The following is a 15,022-nucleotide window of genomic DNA, read 5'->3' as shown; positions in this document are numbered from 1 at the left end:
GACAAGAAAAACCTCATAAACAGAGAACTAGCCAAAGGCTGCCCACAGAGGGAAAAAGAAAATAACACCTGCTCTTCCCACCTGTTTTCCCCGCCCTCATTTCTGCACTTACTAGCCACCGGTCCTTTGTTTACCAAGTTCCCACTCCTGTACGGCTCACTTCCTCGCCCTCCTTTATTAAACTCACACACGGTCCTGCCTCAAACAACTTGCCCGGAAATTACATGCTAAATGAGACGTTTACACAGGTGTCAAAATGCCACACATAGCTCCTTAAAAAGCGACGTCAGCACCGTTTCCCTCAGAGTTTTGGAACCCCGAGACCTGAGCTCTAAAATGCAAAGCGCACAAGCACAGCTCTCGACCTAAAGCCCCGGGCCGCGCTGAAAGTCATCACGCGGATCGTACCATGCGGTGCGGCACCCCACGCACGCGAGGGCAGGGCCGCGCCAAGGGCGCTTCTCACCCCGCCCGCCTCGTGGCTTCTCCCTCTGGCGTCGATGTTCCCAGTTAGTTCGCTGCGCGACGCGGAAGTGAGGCCGGGGACGCGCGCGAGGTGACATGCGCAGCCTCGCTCAGGGGGCCACAGGCGCGCGCCAAAGGCAGCCCCGCGCAAGGCCCGGCCTGGCCGGGGCGTGCGAAGATCGCACAGCAGAACGCTTCTCACGCTGTTCAAATCCACAAGCACTTCAAACTCTCAAAAAACTCTAATCGGGCCAGTACTAAAGCGACGCCCTCCACCCAGGCCCGAGAGTTACCGTGCGGGGCGTGGTCGGCCTCACCCGGAGTCCTTCACATCCCGCTGGGGGCGGGTTATTCTGTTCGGTTCGCACACCGTGTGTCCGCTCCAGCTGAAGAGCCTGCGCGCGCACCGGACGTCCACGTCACCGCGCACGCGCTCCTACCCGCTCAGAGTCCGCCGCGCAAGCGCAAAAGGAGGCGCGAGCAGCACCTCCCTCGCCCCTCCCCCAACATCAGGAGGCCAAACGGCCCCGGAGCAGCGACAAGACCCTTGGGACCCGCCCCTGGAGCTCAAGCCGCTGCTTTTCCGGGTCCAAGAAACCGGTAAAAGCCTAATGAAGCTTCCAGAATCAAGAACGGCGAGGGAGGAAGAAGGCACCCCAATTCCCTCAGCCTCGCACACGAAGGCTTCGTGAAAACTGTGAAACCTTTGCCCGCAGGCTTTCTCAACTGTGCCCTCCACCGTTTCCCTCGGGCTTCTCAGCGGCCCCGCCCCTGCCGCACCCAGTCCCACCCACATCTGGCTCCACAGCCCCGGGGGCTTCACCAGCTCGTCAAATGAATCCGAGATCTTCTCCCCAAGGTGCTGTAGGTTTGGATAGCGCCAGACCGTCGGGAAACCTTGAAGAAAAGACTTTGAGAGACGGGTGGTCGAGTCTGCAACATCCACGACCGAAGAACACTAGGAAAGTAGGAAGGAGACCGAAAACTCCACTACCAACTAGGAAGGGAAGAAGAGTTGCCACTAATTTGCCTGACAAAGATGAAAGATGTCCTAATAAGACAGTAAACCGTGGAAACAAGAATTTTTTGCACGATGAAGTATTATCTAAGCTTTAATGCCTTGATCCTGTGTTTTCAATTTTTGTTTGTTCAAGATATTTAAGCTATGAAGTGCAAAGAAAAAATTGCTGAATATTATGGCAGGCAGTCGCTGAACAAGTTAACGAACAGTATTTCTCCCAACCAAACATCAAAAATTATTCTTCTTCCCTACCCCTTACCAGTTGCTCCTTCTTCTGAGCTGCTAACACTCAAGTAGTAAAAAGGGAGAGTTGTTTAAAATGAGAAAGAAGAGGCAAAATAGAAAGAGTAGAAATTGTGGTCCATGTTTCCAAACTGTATTCTTTCACTCTTACAAGAATTAGCAAGTACTAAGAAGTATTATTTGCTAGGTGACCTAATACAAAACACTATGAAGAAGGAGAATGAGGGGGTTGAAAGAAAGGAGCCAAGAGGAAGAGGCTTATCCAACAGAATTGACCAGAGCTGGACCGGATATTAGGAAGAAGGGTCTTGTTTCCCTTCGTTCTGCTCTTCCTCTGCCACACCACGGGAAGAAACTGCTGGAATTAGTATGGATTGAAAAATGTTAGGCTAAAGATTAGACTTCTGAAGTTGCTCTGAAAACCCCATGCAAGCACTGTCAACAAGAGCATCACAAGTGCAACAAATGAATAATACCCAAAATCCTAGGCAAAACTGAAAAACACCAGTTTTTTTTTTTTTTTTAAGGTTTTATTTATTTGCGAAAGAGAGGGACAGACAGTGACAGAGAGAGCGAGAGAGAGCACAAGCAGGGAGGAGAGGGAGAAGCAGGCTCCCACTGATCAGGGAGCCCGATGTGGGACTCGATCCCAGGACCCTGGGATCATGACCTGAGCCAAAGGCAGATGCCCAACTGACTGAGCCACCCAGGTGCCCCAAAACACCAGTTTAACACCTTCCTCCTCTTCCCTGACCCCAAAAACCTCTTTTCCTGCCTTGTCAAAATCTCCCACCTCTTCCAAGAATGCTTTCCTCTCAAGGGTCTAAGGTTTCCTCATACAAAATTAAAAGCAGAAATGTGTTGACCTAGCATTAAAGCATCTGATTCTAAGATGTAAATGACTGATGACTGGTTAACAACCATACCTAGTGGTAGCTGCATCCCAAATGAGACAAGTTAACATAAAATCTCTCATTGGAGAATCTCAGAGGACACCTTGGAGGACAGGGAGAGTGGAGAATTTCTTTTGCTACTCTTACCCTACACCAAGCAAACATGAAATGCCAGATCTTTTAGAACCATCACCAGGGGCGCCTGGGTGGCACAGCTGGTTAAGTGTGGGACTCTTGATTTCCACTCAAGTCATGATCTCAGGATGGTGAGTTTGAGCCCCTCATCTGGCTCTGTGGTCAACACAGAGTCTGCTTGAGATTCTCTCTCTCCCTCCCTCGGCCCCTCCCCCATCTTGCTTTCTCTCTCTCAAATATTTTAAAAATAAATAAAAGGCATCCTTATATAACCCAAGTTTTTAAAATGCCAAGCTAACTGCTAAAGCTGACACTCCTGCATTTCACCTAGCTATTAGAATTCTCTCATTTCAGGGGCGCTTCGATGCCTCAGTCCGTTAGGTATCCGACTCCTGGTTTCAGCTCAGGTCATGATCTCAGGGTCCTGGGATGGAGCCCAAGTAGGGCTCTGGTTAAGCGTAGAGTCGCTTGGAGATTATCTCCCTCTCCCTCTGCTCCTCCCCCTGCTCATGCGTGCGAGCGCTCTCACTCTCTTAATCTTAAAAAAAAAAGAAAAAGAAAAAAATCCTCTCATTGCAGTTAGCACAGCTAACCCCTGCTCATCAGCCTAACATAAAAATCTTTCCCTTGGTTTCCCTTGTTTGAGCTTTCAAAGATATTTTACTAAATCTAAGAAATGTGAGGGGTGCCTGGGTGGTTCAGTCATTAAGCGTCTGCCTTTGGCTTAGGTCATGAACCCAGGTCCTGGGATCGAGCCCTGCATCGGGCTCCCTGCTCAGCAGGACGCCTGCTTCTCCCTCTCCCCCACTTGTGTTCCCTCTCTTGCTGTGTCTCTCTCTGTCAAATAAATAAATAAAATTAAAAAAAAAAAAAAAAAGAGAGAGGTAGGGATAGAGAATGCATGGAATATAAACACAATTTTGATCCAAGATTGCTCTATAAACACATAGGCCCTATTCCACTTACATGCACACTTTTTCCTATTCAAATATTTGAATGCCTTGTATGTGCTGAAGATAGGGCAAAGACTGGCACTTCTTTCACTGTTCAGATGTCTACACTAGAATTCTGAAAGTTGACACAACTTAACAATCCACCAACAAAACAAACTATATTCCTTATCCAATCTACTCAGATCCCACCTACTCAGTTCCAATATCTACAGCAGTGACATACCTCTCTCAAGTGACTAAAATCTTTGGTCTTCATCATCTTAAATCTTTAGACAAAGCCATCACCACACACCCCCCAAAATCCCCGGGGTTATGGCCTTATTTACAGTATTCTTAAGTCAACACAATAAAAACCATTCTTAGAATAAGAGCTACATACAGACTAGGTTACAAAACAGGCTTTTTACCAAAAAAAAACAAAAAACCAACTCCTTCACTAGCAATAAACTTGTGTGCTAGGCAGCAGGAAAAAAAGAGGGAATCATACTAGCTTATACACAACGCCATTCTTGCCTACCATTTAGTACTGCAACTAAACCGCTATCTAGGGGCAAAGTATGACTAGCTCCAATATGTAAAACATGAACTAAGGAATTAAAAGTGGCAAAAAGTCCTACCTTCATGAAGCCAAAAATCTACTCAAAGAGGAGCTCTAAAAGTTTTGTTTTTTTTTTTAAAGATTGTATTTATTTATTTGAGAGAGAGAATGAGATAGAGAGAGCATTAAGGGGGGGAGGGTCAGAGGGAGAAGCAGACTCCCCACTGAGCAGGAAGCCCGATGCGGGACTCGATCCCGGGACTCCAGGATCATGACCCGAGCCGAAGGCAGTCGCCTAACCAACCAATAAAAGCCACCCAGGCGCCCAGAGCTCTAAAAGTTTCTTAACCAGCATAGTAATATGATTAAAAGCATGTTTTAAAAAATGTTGAGAGGTGAAGATGGAAAAAGACATAAATGTGACAGAATGTTATCAATGTTCATTAAGAAATATCATTCCCTCGGGGCGCCTGGGTGGCTCAGTCGGTTAAGTGGCTGCCTTCGGCTCAGGTCATGATCCCGGGGTCCTGGGATCGAGCCCCGCGTCGGGCTCCCTGCTCAGTGGAGAGTCTGCTTCTCCCTCTCCCTCTGCCTGCCTCTCTGCCTACTTGTGCTCTCTCTCTCTCTGTCAAATAAATAAATAAAATCTTTAAAAAAAAAAAAAAAGAAATATCATTCCCTCTTGCTGCCTCCTAGCTCAAGCCCACATAATCATGTTCCTTACCCTTTGCTAAGATCTTCCCAGATGCCTCAAACCTAACTGCTATTCACCCACCCTTCATGCGTAAGCTTATGTCACTTCCTCAAGAAACATTTCTTAACCCCCAAGGATCAGACGAGGTCTCCTCATAATATGCTCTCATAATGCCCTGTATTCCTTTATAACACCTACCACAACTCTATTTTTATTGCTTTTAAGATTTTATTTATTTATTTGAGAAAGAGTGAGAGAGAGAATCAGTGAGGGGCAGGGGAGAGAGAGAGAGAAGCAGGCTCCCCATTGAGCAGGGAGCCTGATGTGGGGCTGAATCCCCAGACCCCAGGATCATGACCTGAGCCAAAGGCAGCTGCTTAACTGACTGAGCCACTCAGATGCCCCCACAACTCTATTTTTAAAACTATGTATTAATTAATGTCTTGCCCACTAGACTGTTAGCTCCACTCTATCCCAGTGCCTACCACATGTCTGGAACAGAGCAAATACATACTATCTATTGAATAAATGATTATGAAACCCTAGGTCCCAGTTTTCCAGGCAAGTCCAAATATCAAATACTGATTTACTGTCAACAATTTGGGATTTGGAAAACAGGATCATTATACATTTAACCACACTCACGTTACAAATGCAAATAAGCATTCTGCTTTGACCAATGTTTTCCAAAGAGGTGCAGTTTTAATTAGAAAAAACTAGTACCACTGACTCTCATCACAAATTATTTCTCCTTAGAGAAATGGATAAATATTATTGACAGATACTTGAAGACAGAAGAATATTTTCCTAGGAAAATCTAATTATTTATTGACTGCTTTTTGCCTGAATGACTTTCAACTGAATATTACTTAGAAAATCAACAAAGGCAAACAGATACTTTGTGTTGTAAGAAATATTATGATTCTATAATTTACCATCTGGTAATAAAAGCAACAAGTTGTAATGAAGACTGCCATCTGCATATACTCATCTACAAGAAAAAATCATTAAATATCTTCAGAATTAAAGGATACCTTAGTAACGGTTTGTTTTCTGTTTGTTTTACTAAGACCTCAAAAAAAATGTCAGAAATCAGTAACATAAATGAAGTTTTAAAAGCTAGTTTCAGATGAATTACAAAATAAAAAAGAACAGGTCTAAAAGAAACATAAACAATGAAAGTTGTCAATGTACTACTGAGTCCTTAAAAGAAACACCTTATCTGGAAAAGCATAAAAGAAAAAAACGGGAAGAAATTTACCTAACTGGGACGCCTGGGTGGCTCAGTCTGTTAAGCGTCTGCCTTCAGCTCAGGTCATGATCCCAGGGTGCTGGGATCGAGTCCCACATCAGGCTCCTTGCTCAGCGAGGAGACTGCTTCTCCCTCGGCCTGCCACTCCTGCTGCTTGTGCTTTCTCTCTTTCTAATAAATAAAATCTTTTAAAAAAAAAAAGAAAAAGAAAATCTACCTAACTAAGCCTAGAGCTGCACAGAGATTTAAAACACAGGTGAGAACGTATAAAAACAGAAAGTAGAACTACTGGCCAAAGAAGAGGACTGGGAGACATTCAAGTAACCTTCAAGGCTAGAATCAGGCAAAAATCAAGAAGCCTATAACAGAAAAATACACAGAGAAATTGTCTGCAAATGCATATGAAAGAAGTCATGCTTACTTTACATGAAGTACCACAATGCTTCATGAAAATGAGTGACAGTCAACACAGCAGTTCCTAAACTACTGGACATTATAGATCAGTAAAATTTAGTTGACCATCATAAGGCAGGTTTCTGAAAACAAGATGATAGCTTTTGCACTGTAGCAAAATCTTAGAAACTTGATAGGGCTATGTGAGAACAATGTAGTGAAACCAAGAACCAAAGAAAAGAAAACAAAACAAATTTTTATATTACAAAGTATGCCACCTACTATTACCATTCTTTCTTAAAATGACAGATATTTTAGGGGCTCCTGGGTGGCTCAGTCAGTTAAGCACCCAACTCTTAATTTCGGCTCAGGTCATAATCTCAGGGTCCTGGGATCGAGCCCCATGTCAGGCCCCCTGCTCAGTGGGGAGTCTGCTTGTCGCTCTCTCCCTCTGCCCCCCCACCCGGCTCGCTCGTACTGTCTCTCTCTCAAATAAATAAATATTTTAAAAATAATAATGGATATTTTAAGACCAAAAATCTAGGGAGAACACATCTCATAACGAGTAATAGTAATAGTCTTTTATTTTGAATACATTTAGATAGATGGAAAATTCACTACATTGTCCTTATTTCATGATACACTATTGAAAACTTTGCAGCAGCTGGGCGCCTGGGTGGCTCAGTGGTTAATCATCTGCCTTTGGCTCAGGTCATGATCCCAGGGTTCTGGGATAGAGCCCCGTTGGGCTCCCTGCTCAGTGGGAAGGCTGCTTCTCCCTCTCCCTCTGCCACTCCCCCTGCTTGTGCGTGCTCTCTCTCTCTCTGTCAAATAAATAAAATCTTTACGAAAAGAAAACAAAACAAAACAAAACTTTGCAGCAGGTATTTAGAAATAACGGCTAGCCATATATATAAGCAAGGCTCCCCAGATAGCTAAGATTTGGTTTCTGAAAAAAAATAACACACAAAAGGCATAGGACAGTGTATAAGTCACCTTGCCAAGAAATCAAGAGTCAGCCTCTCCTCATCAATAACAATACAGGAGAAAAGGATGTTAGCCAGGAGATACCCCAAACCAGACTACAGAAGATACCCCAATCCAGTCTAAGGAAGAGCCACATGATTAGCAAGCTACTTTAAGTGTGTGCTGGGGAGAGAGGGAGAAGGCAGGTTTCTGAAAACAAGATGATAGCTTTTGCACTGTAGCAAAATCTTAGAAACTTGATAGGGCTATGTGAGAACAATGTAGTGAAACCAAGAACCAAGGTCAGAATGAGTGAATCTCCCAACTAATCACTGCATACTTAAAAACTGTGGGACACATGGTAGCTCACTGTGGCAAAAGAAGAGGCAGGTCAAGCTACACTTAGATTAAGCTAGGCTTCAGGCATATCAGACATAAGGGAAAAATGGGGTGGGGGGGCAGCACTGTTTAATCTGAAAATTAACCTATGGGATTTTAAATATGACTTAAAAAGAAACACCATAAAAGGATTTAAAAACCTTTACCTTGACTAAAAATGTTAACCATGATCTAACCACTGGAGGGCAGGGAACACCTGTTAAAGGAGAGGAGAAAGCTGTACTGAAATAGAAAATATAAAGATTACTCAAGCAGCCTGAATGCAGTGCATTATCCAAATTACCTATATAGAGACCATATATTGTAGAGATTATACAGGGACAGTATTTTTCATCCCAAGACTAGTTCCACCCAACATTCTCTGAGTTATCTAAACACAAATAAAATAAATAAGGATACAATCAGTTCAATAAGTATTTGTTAAGCACCAACTAGGCAATGAACCAGGGTTAAGGAATGGATAAAATTAAGTCCCTTTATGAAGCTCAAGTTCTAGGTAAAGAGACCGGATGATCACATTGCAATACTGCTGGTGGCAGTTTGGAAAAAGCCTTCTAGGAACACTGTAGAACACATACAACCTAGGTAATCTAGGAAGGTTTCAAAAGAAGAGTGGACTTTTGAGCCGGGTCATGAAGGAGAAATAAAATTAACAAAGAGAGAAAAGGACGCATTGCAGGTAGGATCTACATAGTCACTAAACAAAGAACTATAATAAATTATCCAGAATTTGGAATAGGGCTGCCTTTAGAGGAGAATGAAGTATAAGTCAATGCAACAGGTAAGACTAGTACCATGCAGAAGTAACCTACCCTGTGAAATGGAATCGGACACTTAGGAAATATTTATTCAATCTACAACTCCATGATACTCATGATATATATACATTCACTCATCTACTTTTTTATTCAAGTATAATTAACACACTATATTAATTCTATATTAGTTTCAGGCATACAATATAATGATTCAACAATTCTATACATTTCTCAGTGCTCATCAGTACAAATATACTCTTAATCCCCTTTATCTATTTCACCCATCCCCCCCTTCTGGCAACCACCAGTTTGTTCTCTGTATGAAGAGTCCATTTTTTGTCTCTTTTTTTTCTGCTTGTTTTGTTCTTAAATTCCAGGTATGAGTGAAATCATTTGGTATTTGTCTTTCTCTGACTGACTTATTTCACTCAGCATTACACCCTCTGGGTCCACCCATGTTATTGTAAATTACAAGATTTCATTCTTTTTTTATAGCTGAGTAATATGCCATGGTGTGTCTGTGTGTGTATGTGCTGTGTGTGTTTTGGATACACATATATACACCACATCTTCTTTATCCATTCATTTACTGATGGACACTTAATCTCTACTCTGTACTGTCAAATATTTACCAGGGTAAAGAAAAGGAAAACTACAGAAGCACAATGGAAGGAGGAACTGTCACTGAAGTATCAAGTAAGGCTTGGTGTTAAATAAAGGATGTCTAGAAGTTGACAAAGCAAAGAAGGCATTCTAAACAGAACAATTTATACAAAGTCACACTATATAAAAGAAGAGAGTATTCCTTAATTCCTCAAGTCAAACATTTACTGAGCATTCACCACATATAGATTTTGGAACACAAAGACAAGACATTCCCACTCTCAAGAGCTTGCAATCAATTATCAACCAATTATCATATAACCAATAATCAATAAAGAAGCAAAAACTATAGAATCCTATTAGTAAGGATGGGCTCTCTGCCCAGGGTACAATGGAAGCACAAGCAAAGGGCAGCTAAATCAGACTAAGGAAGTCCAAAAAGAATTCCCAGAGAAAATGAAGAATGAGTAGAAATTACTAAGGTATCAAAGAACAGAGGCAGGATGCGTATAAAAGAAAAGCATTTCAAAGAGAAAGCAACCTATGTAAAGACAGAGGAACAAGAGAGGGAACAAATTCAGGGAGCACAATTACTGTAATATGGCTACAATTAAAAATGCCCATGATCTGTGGAGGAACAAAGCTATAGGACTAAAAAAGGCAAAGGGAACCGTATTATACAATACAGCTAGCAATCAAGAGTTGGGAATTCATCTTGCAGAAAAAGAAGAGCCATCCAAAGGATTTTAAGAAGATATATGACAGGGGCGCCTGGGTGGCTCAGTCGTTAAACGTCTGCCTTCGGCTCAGGTCATGATCCCAGGCTCCTGGGATCAAGCCCCACATCGGGCTCCCTGCTCCGCGGGAAGCCTGCTTCTCCCTCTCCCACTCCCCATGCTGTGTTCCCTCTCTCGCTGTGTGTCTCTGTCAAATAAATAAATAAAATCTTTAAAAATAATAATAATAAGATCTATGATACACTCAAACTCATGTGGTTTAAGAAAATTACCTGTGGCCACTGCTTAAAATGGTGTGGACCATGATGAAACTAGAAACCAGACTTCTCTCTGTATGCACACAGTTGCTCATATCAGAAACCTAGTCATTCTTTTTTTTTTTTTTTTTTTTTTTTGAATTGTCATTGTGTTTTTTATTCAAGGACAATTTTTATGCTTGGAACAGAACATTTACAGTTAGTTGTTCTTGTTTGATTATTACTCAGTCTATTAAAATTGTAAATTTTAATGCATAGTATTTCTTTCTTTTTTTTTTTTAGCTTTCCTCTCCTATTTTATTTTTTTTTTAATTTTTTATTGTTATGTTAATCCCCATACATTACATCATTAGTTTTAGATATAGTGTTCCATGATTCATTGTTTGTGCATAACACCCAGTGCTCCATGCAGAACGTGCCCTCCTCAATACCCATCACCAGGCTAACCCATCCTCCCAACCCCCTCCCCTCTAGAACCCTCAGTTTGTTTTTCAGAGTCCATTGTCTCTCATGGTTCTTCTCCCCCTCCGATTTCCCCCCCTTCATTCTTCCCCTCCTGCTACATTCTTCTTCTTCTTTTTTTCTTTCTTAACATATATTGCATTATTTGTTTCAGAGGTACAGATCTGAGATTCAACAGTCTTGCACAATTCACAGCGCTTACCAGAACACATACCCTCCCCAGTGTCCATCACCCAGTCACCCCATCCCTCCCAGAAACCTAGTCATTCTTGAAACCTATCTCTTCTTCATGTGGCCCCTACATCTAGTCAATCACCAAATGTTCTTGTTGATTCTACATCCTTGACCTTCCTGACCATGATACGCTGTCAAAACACCACATACCTGCCCTTACTAGAATTTACCACAGGTCTAATTTTTATATTTATTTGTGTAATCCTTTCATTGTCTTCTGTCTCTCCCTCATCCCACCAACACTACAAACTAGACTATAAATTAGGAATGTAACCTTTTTAAACTCTACATTATACCCTCAGCACCTATTATAGTATCTGGCACATAGAAGCACTCAATTTAAAACATTTTAAATCCAAATGTTTTGGGGCACCTGGGTGGCTCAGTCGATTAAGTATCTGCTTTTGGCTCAGGTTATGATCTCAGGGTCCTGGCCCGAGTGGGGCTCCTTGCTCAGCAGGGAGTCTGCTTCCCCCTCTTCCTCTCCCCTTCCCCCACCCCCTACTCCCAACTTGTGCTGTCTCTCAAATATACAAAATCTGGAAAAAAAAAAAAAAAAAAAAGACCACAGACCTCTAAGGAGTCCATGGAGGGGTTCTGGGTGGGGGGCACGAACACCCCAAAAAGGTATGCAAAATTTGGTGTACCTATGTACTTCTCTGGGGAGAAGGATATAGCTTTAATCAGATTCTTAAAGGGATATGTAATCCCCCAAGTATTTAGGAACCACTGATCTGAGTGGAAACATCTAACAGGCATTTGGTGATAAAGGTGTGAACTTTAGCTATATACAAAGTTTCAGGAAGTAATTGAAGCCAGGGATTTGTAAAAGTTTTCCAAAAATATATAGAGAGTGACAGATATCAGAGGGTTAACGTCAGAACCCTGGGAAAATAGACATTTTACAGGATAAGCAGTAAAAGAAGAATCTAGGAAGGAGGAAGAGAAGATGTCACAGAGGTAAGAGAAATATAGGTGAGCATAACATCACAGAAGCTAAGGAGGAAAGAATGTCTCAAACAATAAGCAATCAGTCAACAGGGCCTAATGACCAAGGAGTCAAAGGATGAAGAACAAAAAAATGTTTCCAAGGAACTACACACCGTTTCATAAGTTTAAAATACAAAGTAGAATAGTGCAGAGTGAGAGAACAGACTTCCAGTTATGGAATGAGTAAGTCACCAGAATTAAAGGTACAGCAAAGAGTATATATTCAGATGGTAGCTACACTTGTGGTGAGCATAACATAATGTATAAATTTGTCCAATCACTATGTTGTATACCTGAAACTAATGTAACATTGTGTGTCAACTATACTTCAATAAAAAATAAATCAATAGCCCATAAACAAAGTAGACTAGTGCAACAGGACACCCAGATGACCAGGAAGTAAATGGATATCAGGGTCTAGTGCTCTGGAGAGACTCACATTGAAGATATAGACTAGGAAATCATCAATGTATTCGGAAGAATTAAAAGAAATGAAGTTGGGGTTCCTGGGTGGCTCAGTCGGTTGAACAGCTGCCTACAGCTCAGGTCACAATCCTGGGGTCCTGGGATCGAGCCCCGCATTGGGGTCCCTGCTCCGCGGAGAGCCTGCTTCTCCCTCTCCCTCTGTCTGCCACTCTGCCTACTTGTGCTCTCTCTCTCTGTTAAATAAAACTCTTACAAAAAAAATAAAATTAAAATTAAAAAAATAAAAAAATGAATGAAATTGTTCGGGGAGCTCATCTGGTGGTGGGGCTCTAATCTGGAATCCATGAACAATCTTGGGGGAGGATGACCTATGAAACTCCCAAAATTGTGAGAATTTTGTGTAATGTATACATGGTAGCAACTTTCTAGAGAGAATCCATTAAGTTTTATAAGATTTTCAAAGGGGTGTATGACCCCCCCAAAAAGTTAAGAACCTCCAGAGATGAAAGAGAAAAGAGGAGGAGCTAGAGAGAAAGTAACTCTGGAGAACATCAACATATAAAAAAACCCCTGAAGCTTGGGGCGCCTGGGTGGCTCAGTCATTAAGCGGCTGCCTTCGGCTCAGGTCATGATCCCAGGGTCCTGGGATCGAACCCCACATCGGGCTCCCTGCTCTGCGGGAAGCCTGCTTCTCTCTCTCCCACTCTCCCTGCTTGTGTTCCCTCTCTCGCTGTGTCTCTCTCTGTCAAATAAATAAATAAAATCTTTAAAAAAAAAAAAAAAACCTGAAGCTCATCAAATGAGATTAACAAATCTAAAGAACTAAAAGTATACAGGAAGAGAGACAGTATGCATGAACTCAGAAAATAAAAAAAAAATAAAAATAAATTTGTTACTATATATGCTATGTAAGTATTTCTCAAACTTTTTGTGATTCAGAATGAAAAATACACTGCTAACCAATGTACACACACAGATTATGAAAATAATTTTCCAGTAACCTGGAATGATCACAATACAACATTTACTTGCTAAAATGTTCATCTCTAAGAACAGGGGAGAAAAGACTGGAGTTTATAAAGAGTAGGTTATTTAAGGTCCTGGGCTTTTGTTTCTGATTTTACTTGTTTTGCAATATCTCTGATATTTAGACATTTATCTTTAACTTAATTTTTTCAGTAATTACATATATAAAAACTTTTTACATTTTTTCTTTCAAGAGCCAAAACTAAAATATCCCCTGGCTTCCCTACTTCACTAGTTTTATTTACCCTTGATCTATACCACCTCTCACTACCAAAAGAAGAGAAAAAGAGATGAGATGGGAGGGTAGGCAGATAAGATTCAGCAAAAATAGAAGAAACACCAAGGGCCTAAAGACTAACGGTTCTTCTCTGAGTAGGATCTCTAAAGTGCAGGCCCTAAAATTGCACAATTTAAGTAATTAAAGCTTGAAAAAGAAGGATAACAGCAGATACATCAAAGCAGTTCCATGAAATGGTAAAGAGCAAAGATTCTAGAGTTCCAATAAACTCCCAACTCTACCACTCCTGATTGTGTGACTTGGGCAAATTACTCAATTTCTTTGTGCCTCAGTTTCACCATGTTAATTTTTTTTTAAAGATTTTATTTATCCATTTATTTGAGAGAGAGAGTACATGAGCTGGGGGAGGAGCAGAGGGAGAGGGACAAGCAGACTCTGTGCTGAGCGTGGAGCCCTACACAGGGCTCAGTACAACGCTGAGATCATGACCTGAGGCAAAATCAGGAGTCCAACGCTTAACCAACTGAGCCACCCGGACGCCCCTATTTTTTTAAAGATTTTAAAGTAGTCTCTACACCCAGCGTGGAGCTCAAACCCACAACCCCAAGATCAAGAGTCCCATGTTCTTCCAACTAAGCCAGTCAGGTGCCCCAGTTTCATCATCTTTAAAACGGAAATAATTGGGGTGCCTGGGTGGCTCAGTCAGTTAAGCATCTAACTCTTGATCTCAGCTCAGGTCTTACCTCGGGATCATAAGTTCAAGCCCCTTAAAAACAAATAAATATCAAAACAAACTTAGGGGGTGCCTGCGTGGCTCAGTCGATTAAATGGCCAACTCTTGATTTCGGCTCAGGTCATGATCTCAGGGTCCTGGGATCGGGCCCCACATCGGGCTCCGTGCTCAGTGGGAAGTCGGCTTAAGGATTCTCTCTCTCTCCCTCTGCCCCTTCCCCTGCTTGCACACATGTGCATGCACTCTCTCTAAAATAAATAAATCTAAAAAAAAAACATAAACTTAAATTTGTACTGATTCTTGTCTAAGGTGTTAATTTAATCTAATGCATCTCTAGCAATTAAGCTATAATAGCCTCTCAGAAATACATTTTTGGGGGCACCTGGGTGGCTCAGTCAGTTAAGTGTCTGCCTTCAACTCAGGTCATGATCTCAGGGTCTGGAATGGAGGCCAAGTGGGGCTCCCCGCTCAGTGGGGAGTCTGCTTCTCCCTCTCCCTCTGCTCCTCCCCCTTGCTCATGCTCACGCGTGCGCTTTCTCAAATAAATAAATCTTCTTTAAAAATCCATTTTTAAAAAATTAAAGAATGAATAATCATCACCACAGA

General features: G+C 42.0%; 1 protein-coding gene across 9 annotated transcripts in view; it reads right to left on the bottom strand.

The window, feature by feature from the left end:
- MGA (MAX dimerization protein MGA) overlaps window positions 1-15,022 on the bottom strand; it is a 166,550-nt gene that overhangs the window by 108,003 nt on the left and 43,525 nt on the right. For 4 of the 9 annotated variants that reach the window (XM_032418051.1, XM_032418060.1, XM_032418057.1 and 1 more), the window contains exon 1: window positions 759-892. The exons of 3 other annotated variants lie outside the window; for them this stretch is intronic. The gene's annotated coding sequence lies outside the window, so the exon portion shown is untranslated. Of the gene's footprint in view, window positions 1-408; window positions 735-758; window positions 893-15,022 lie in introns of those variants that run through there. 2 more of the 9 variants (XM_032418056.1, XM_032418054.1) reach the window with 2 other exon arrangements.

The sequence above is a fragment of the Phoca vitulina genome, unplaced genomic scaffold, assembly GCF_004348235.1.
Source record: "Phoca vitulina isolate PV1807 unplaced genomic scaffold, GSC_HSeal_1.0 scaffold20, whole genome shotgun sequence".
Taxonomy (NCBI): Eukaryota; Metazoa; Chordata; class Mammalia; order Carnivora; family Phocidae; genus Phoca; species Phoca vitulina.
The sequence above is the reverse complement of the archived record's forward strand: the minus strand, read 5'-3'. Positions and strand labels throughout refer to the sequence as shown.